Here is a 7,494-nt window from a genome sequence, read left to right as displayed (position 1 = left end):
TAGCAACATGCTAACGTTTTTGGTTAATTTGTTTTCTACTCGGGATTTTATAGGCTAATTTAGAGTCTAGATTCTATTTTAGCAGCAGGCTAATGAGTTTGATAAATTTTCTTTACTGAGGAATTTTAGGCTATTTTAAATTTTAGCTAGTATTAAAAGGAACAAACTATCTTTTTTGCTAATTTAGCATCTACTGGGGTTTTTTTTATTATTTTTTGCTAATTTGGAGTCTAGCTTCTATTTTAGCAACAGGCTAATGTTTTTGACTAATTTAGTTTACTCCAAAAATTTAGGCTATTTTGGAGTTTAGCTAGTATTAAAGGAACAAGCTAGCTTTTGTGCTAATTTGGCATCTACTGAGGTTCTTCTTATTGCTAATTTTTTAATTTTTGCTAATATTTTAGCAACATGCTAATGTTTTTGGCTAATTAGTTTTCTACTGAGGACTTGATAGGCTACTTTAGAGCTTGGCTTCTATTTTAGCAGCAGGCTAACCTGTTTGACGAATTCAGTTTACTGATTAATTTTAGGCTATTTTAAAATTTAGCTACTATTAAAGCAACATACTAGCCTTTTTGGCTAATTTGTTATCTACTGAGGTTTTTTGATGCTTATTTGGAATTTAGCTAATATTTTAGCAACATGCAAACATTTTCTGTTAATTTGTTATTGATTGAGGTTTTAATGGGCTAATTTAGAGTTTATCTTCTAACTTAGTAACTGGCTAACGTTTTTGACCAATTGAGATTACTGAGGAATTTTAGGCTGTTTTTGACTATTACTTGGTGTACTTAAGCAATGTGCTAGCTTTTTGGCCATGTACTATCCATCTACTAAGGTTCTTTATGCTAATTTTGAGTTGAACTAATATTTAAGCACACTAAATATTTTTTCAAAATTGGCGTATATTAGGAATTTTTAAGCAGTTTTACTTGAAATTTTTCAGAAATTTAGGCCTACCTCAGCACTCCTTTATAATTTTATTTTATATATATATATATATATTCATCCCACAAGAAAACCCATACATTCCTGGTTTAAATTCTATTCTATGTGTGGATTTTCTTTGCGCTTCGGATTCTTCTAGAAGTCCAAGAACATGCTTCACTTCCTTCAGTGTGTGGTCCATTTCAGGGTGAACCCACCTTCAACCAACATAGTTGGGTTAGGCTCCAGCAACTCCCTGAGTCTGAAGATGGACGTATGGACGAGTTTATTCCTGATTATTCATGAACTTTTTAATCGTTTGCAGAAGATTTTTTTTTTTTAAAGCCCCATTTTTGCTTTTTGAGATTTTTTTTAAATTAATTGTTGAAATAATGATGACTTGAAAAAAGTTACGCAATAGAATTGCACAACGGTTGACAGAGCAGATGCGGTTTTTGTTTCCTCGAGTACAAAAGATGGCCGTCAATGTTTGTTTTGGACCTGTAATTGGTCCGGGCTGCATCACCGTCACCCGGGGCAACGGCGAAGCGTGTAATTACAGCGGAGGGATGGGGGTGGGGGGGGTCCACGTCAGAACCTGCAGAGACCCCAGATGTGACCTTCCGCTCAGGAAGGGGAAGCGGCGTCACCGTCAACGCCGCGGATAATAATTTCCTATAATTTCTCGCATCCAAACAGAAAGTCGGGAAAACAAAGCAGCAACACGCCAAGCCGCGTCTCCACCTCCACCGGAAAAACAACAAAAAACACACACCGGGGCCTGAAGCGCGGCGCACCACCTCCAAACAGCCCCTGCAGCTGGCGCTCGCAGCGAGAGGCGTGCTTTGAGAGCTCGCCGGCTTACTCCCGCTAAATGTATGGAATCAGGCTCCGGTTAAAAACTACAATTACAGGTGATATACGGATTGAAATCATAGGGGCCGCTTCTTTTTGCGTGGCGCAAAATTGTCCTAATGAGCAGTTTGGCGATTTGCGGGGTGGAGGGGAGGAAAGGGCTGGAGCTGGCGTTGGAGGAGGCCGTGAAAGTCTTTCCCCCTCTTTAGTGTGTTTGTGGCGATGCTGGGGGAGGCATAAACAGCTGCACCTGCTGCCGCCGCCGCCGCGCGCACTGCCACAGTTAATGATATCGGATGATATCATTAGGCAAAGTGCTCATAAACAGATGTTGGAGGCGCTGGCTGAGCGCTGTCAGCTGAGTCGCTTTGCATTTCTCTGAACATATTATTTATATAGGGCATTGGAGTTTGTTGTGTTAATAACCCCTCTGTTGGCGTGCAGGATGCGGCGCAGGAGAAACACGGAGGAGCAGCAGGTTGGACTGCACCTCTGTGAGATCTCCGAGGCTCCGGATGAGGTGTGAGACGCAGCTGCACAGCCGCCTGGAGACGGCAGAGGGAGGCGTCCCGGATCCATCTCTGTCCTCAGGAGGTCCTGATGGTCCAGCTTCACCTGAGACAGACGACAATCAGGAGTTCTGTAGATCTCTACATGTATATAGTATAGACAAACAGAACAACAGAACAACAGAAGACTGAGAGGTAAACATGGCAAACGAGATAAATAACAGACAGGAACAAAAGATTAATAAAATAGAGAAACACATAGGATAGATGAAGTATATAAACATGAGATAGACCCTTAAGATGAATAAAAAAGATGAAAATATTAGATAAAATAAAGGAAACGATATGGACACATAGGATAGATGATAAAAACAGACACAGGATAAAAGAGATAGACTCAAGATAGAAGTGATAGACATGAGATAGAAGAGATAGACATGAGATATAAGAGATAGACATGAGATACAAGAGATAGACTTGAGATAAAAGAGATAGACTTAAGATAGAAATGAAAGACATGAGAGAAGAGATAGACTGACATAAAATAAAGAGATAAACAGACATGGATAGAAGAGATAGACATGAGATAGAAGATATAGACATGAAGTAGAAGAGGTAGACTTAAGATAGAAGCAATAGACATGAGATAGAAGAGATAGACATGAGATAGAAGAGATAGACATGAGATAGAAGAGATAGACATGAGATAGAAGAGATAGACATGAGATAGAAGAGATAGACAGACATAAGATAGATGAGACAGACACAAGATAGAAGAGATAGACTGACATAATATAGAAGAGATAGACTGACATAAGATAGAAGAGATAGACTGACATAAGATGGAGATAAAGAGACACATAAAAAAAGAAACACACATAAGATAGAAGAGATAAAAATATATAAAAAGAGGACATAGACATACATTAGATAGAAGAAAAAGACAGACATAAGATAGAAGAGATAGAGAGACATAAAATAAAAGAGATAGAGAGAGATAAAATAGAAGAGAGCGACAGAACTAAGAAGAGATACAGTAGGTAGACATAAGATAGAAGAAATAGAGACATAAAATGAAAGAGATAGACCGACATAGACACAACAGACACATACGATTGATGAGATAGGATAGACCAAAAACAATACAGATAAAAGACACAAGAGATTGATTGGTTTTTAAAATAAAATAAAAAATGTTTGTATATGAATCACTCTGACTCACATTAGTTGGAAGAGTCCTCCATAAATAAAGTTGAATTTAAAGACATTTAAAATAAACTTAATCAGTTGAATCATAAACCATTGGGACTGACACCAAACTGTCATTTCCTGTTTCATTTGCTTCACATTTTGAAACAAAATCCTTTGACTTCTGTTTACAGATGACAACAGTCTTTTTGAGTCTTCTGTCAAACACTTCTCCTCTTTGAAGTCCTAAAATGTTTGTTCAATTAAAAACGTTTCTGGTCCTTGAGGTGTTCCAACAGCTGACTTTATTATCTTAATGCAACTTTTATTTTGAAATGATCCAAATCCGCCTTTTAAACTCACCTGGAAGATGGAAAACACTTCTGTGGAGCTTCATCCTCCATTTTCAAACTATTTACAGCACATCTCTTCTTTTTGGTGTCTCCAGCTGCTTTGATTACTCAGTACTGCCCCCTAGTGGTAGGAAGAACCAGGACCTCACAACCAAACTTCAAATTACAAAACCTAAAACCCAGTTTTTCATTGATTAAACCCAATGATCCATGACACCTTAGGTTTAAAAGTCACATGTTTTTCCCAACTTTTATTTATTTCTACTGAAAAATAGAAAACCGGATGCTCAGCACTGCCACCTGCTGTCTGGGAGTGTGACCTAAAAAAAGGAAAGCCTCACAAATCATTGAATCTGAAGGTCAAACCGCTTTTATTACGTTTATTTTTCTATTTTTCTGATTAATTAAGAAAATTGAGTTAAATATTGTGTTTCAGAGTATTTCATTTTTTAATTGTTATATATATATAATCCGGAGCACCTGATAAATTAATTTTATTCTGGTTGTACTTCTTGATATCAAAGCGATTTTAAGAGGTACAGGGTACTCTGTCAATAAATGTATATACTTTTTAATAGTTGCAAACAAGTTTGGGTGTTTTTGTAAATTTGCTAACTGGGCTAACATTTAGAATGTTGTGTTGAGCTGTGTTTCTTACATTTGTTAGAAACATAGTTGAGAGATAGGATAGTCATAGTAACATGTTTTTTAGCAGTAATCTTTTGTTTTTGTAAAAATTCTAGAAAACTTTAAGTGTTATTGTGAATATGTTAAAACGGCTAACATTTAACAGTATTGGACTGTTTTTTCATTTTACTTATTTTTAATTTTGTTTCACAATCAAAGTTGGAAGTTAGTTTTGCCAAATCAATATTTTCTGTTTTCTTTAGCTGTGATTTTTGTTTTTTATGAGTTACAAGGGTTACCGTAAGTATGCTAACATGGCTAACATGGCTAACATGTAGTGGGGTCAGACTTTACTTTAATTAGCCAGGTTTGGAGTTAGCATAGTCACAACAAGTTGCAAACAAGTTTGGGTGTTACTGTAAATGCGCTAACGCTGCTAGCATGTAGCGGTTTCAGACTGTGTTTATTTTACGAGTTGCAAACAAGATTGGGAGCTTTAAGTATTGCTAACATGCTAACGTGGCTAACGCCTCTTACGTGGCTAACGTGTCACAAATCGTACTGTGTTTTTTTGCTAGTTACTAACAAAGTTAGGAGTTAGCATAGTCACAGTAACATTTGTTTTACCTGTATAATACACATGGCTAACATGCAGCTAGCGTTGTCACGGTAACGTCTTTCTTCACGAATATTAGTCTCTTTTTTTGAGAGTTGCAAACAAGATTGGGAGTTACAGGCATTGCTAATATGCTAATGCAGCTAACGCTTTGTATGTTGCTATCGTGTAGCGGAAAACTGTGTTTTCTTTGCTAGTTACTGACAAGGTTGCTAAAGCTTCTTATGTGGCTAACATGTAGCAAAGTCAGATTGTGTTTTATGGCTAAATTGCTAAAAAGGTTAGGATTTAGCGTAGTCACATTAACATTTGTTTTAGCTGTATAATAGCTAACAAGTAATGGGGATCAGACAGATTTTTTTAGCAGTGTTGGGAGCTAGCATAATTTTGTTTGAACAATAATCTTTTTTCTACAAGTTGCAAACAAATTTTGGTGTTACTGTAAATATGCTAAAGTTGCTAGCGTATGGCAAATAACTGTGTTTTTTTTTCGAGTTGTAAACAAGATTTGGAGCTAAAAGTATTGCTAATATGCTAACTTGGCTAACGCTTCTTATGTGGCTAACATGTCAGAAAATCGTACTGTGGTTACTTGCTAGTTACTAACAAAGTTAGGAGTTAGCATAGTCAAGGTAACATTTGTTTTAGCTGTATAATACACAAACATGGCTAACATGTAGTGGGGATCAGACAGTTTTTTTTTAGCAGGGGTGGGAGCTAGCATGCCATTTGTTTTAACAATATAAGTCTTTTTTTTACAAGTTACAAACAAGTTTGGGTGTTACTGTAAATATGCTAACGCTGCTAGCCTATAGCACATGCTAGCTCATGTCAGACTGTGTTTTTTATGAGTTGCAAACAAAATTGTGAGTTGCTAATGCAGCTAATGCTTCTTATTTTCTAACATTTAGCAGGATACAAACAAGTTCTAGAGTTTCTGTGAACACAGTTATTATAAAAGTCTGACTGATTAATTTATACCTTTTATCTTATTTAAAGCACCTTAAAGTTCGGTAGGCCTTATGTACGGCATAAGTTCAGAAATAGAGCATTTATTGATGAAAATATGATAGCATAAAAGAAGATTGGAGAAAACTGATCATAAGCGTCGACTGCTCTGATTTTTTTTTGTGCTAAATCCTTTTGTTGTTGTTGCTGGAGCTACAGAACGGATGTCAGATTCATAAAACTAAAAGTATATATTTACACAGGTATGACAGGCTTTTCCTCTCAAACACGTGTTAACAGATTTATGTAAAAGGTCGACGTCCTCGCCGTCGTCTGCTCAGGCGCTGCCATTTTAACCCCCCTCTGTTCAAGGATGGGGAGGGCGCCCATTTTCTGCCACCATTATGCTCATTTGTCCTGTCAAGAGAATGACAGGCCGCTGACTCTTCCCCAGATACGACCATTAGGTAACGCTCTGTCATCTGACAGCCAGGCGTTCTGCCGCTCCCTAAAAACCCCCTAATTATTTCCTTCGCCACAGACAGGCGGCGGCGGGTAGGTAATTTTTAACCTTTCACGTGCACCTGGGGAACCCTCCTCGGGGGAGCCAAGGTGCCTGTGTGGCATTCAGTCATCAAAACATGACCTTTTATGGCCGTTCGGAGAGCAGTTGGCACCGGGTGCCACGCGCCGGCTAATGCTAATGTTGATGACTAATTTATGCGTCAGCCGAGCGCATCTGCAGCAAGTTTGGAGGAGCAACAATGTGCGGTGGAGCGGTGAGGGGGGGGACAGAGGTGAGAGGCATTCTGTGGGGGGAAGGGGGCGGGGCTTTGGAGACACCCGGTTAGCCTGGCACGACAGGGAATTGAGGGGGCTAATTATGTTGCAGGGAATACATTCGGCGTGACCAGCGAGCCTTTTTAGAATTTGTGGAGAGCAATCTGACTAACGCGGCTGACCTTTACTTTTTTAAGCCCAAATTGCAGGAGTCCAGAGAGCATGCAAGATGTGTGCATATTCTCTGACCTAATTGCCTTTTTTTCCCCCCTGTGAAGCTGAACGCAGCACAGCACCTTTCCAGACGTCAACCAGGAAGCTGTCAGAAATGCTCATCACTCGGGTTTCTGAAGGTTAACGTGGAGCCAGAACCACAGATTTTAGGAAACTTTCAAAATATTAATGTATTATTATGATGATATTTTACCCCTAAGTTGTTATTTAGTAGTAGTTTGATTATTGAATACATTTTTTAGGATCAAACTCACACTTTTTGCAAGCAAATGTGTCAAAAAACTCAAAAGTTGCAGTTCCAAAAATGACCACCGGGGGCTGTCAATTCCCGTTGATTCAAATGGTAAAAAGTTACATTTTTACACCATATTTCAACCAATTCACATTCTATTTTTAAATAAGACGTTTTATTATGCATTCACAATAACTCAAACAGCTTAAGTGATACATTTTTTCT

The 7,494-nt window shown here is 38.2% G+C and overlaps 1 long non-coding RNA gene across 1 annotated transcript in view; it reads right to left on the bottom strand.

Annotated features, from left to right (window-relative positions):
- The window catches only part of LOC118599861, a 60,377-nt gene extending 56,492 nt beyond the window's left edge, over positions 1 to 3,885 (bottom strand). The window contains exons 1-2 of the long non-coding RNA XR_004949390.1: positions 3,843 to 3,885; positions 2,273 to 2,397 (exon numbers count right to left, since the gene is read on the bottom strand). This is a non-coding gene — a long non-coding RNA (uncharacterized LOC118599861). The remainder of the gene's footprint in view (positions 1 to 2,272; positions 2,398 to 3,842) is intronic.
- Positions 3,886 to 7,494: the final 3,609 nt, after the last annotated feature.

This window comes from Oryzias melastigma, linkage group LG2, assembly GCF_002922805.2.
Source record: "Oryzias melastigma strain HK-1 linkage group LG2, ASM292280v2, whole genome shotgun sequence".
In the NCBI taxonomy this organism is placed as follows: Eukaryota; Metazoa; Chordata; class Actinopteri; order Beloniformes; family Adrianichthyidae; genus Oryzias; species Oryzias melastigma.
Note: the sequence above shows the minus strand (reverse complement) of the source record. Positions and strands in the feature narration are given on the sequence as shown.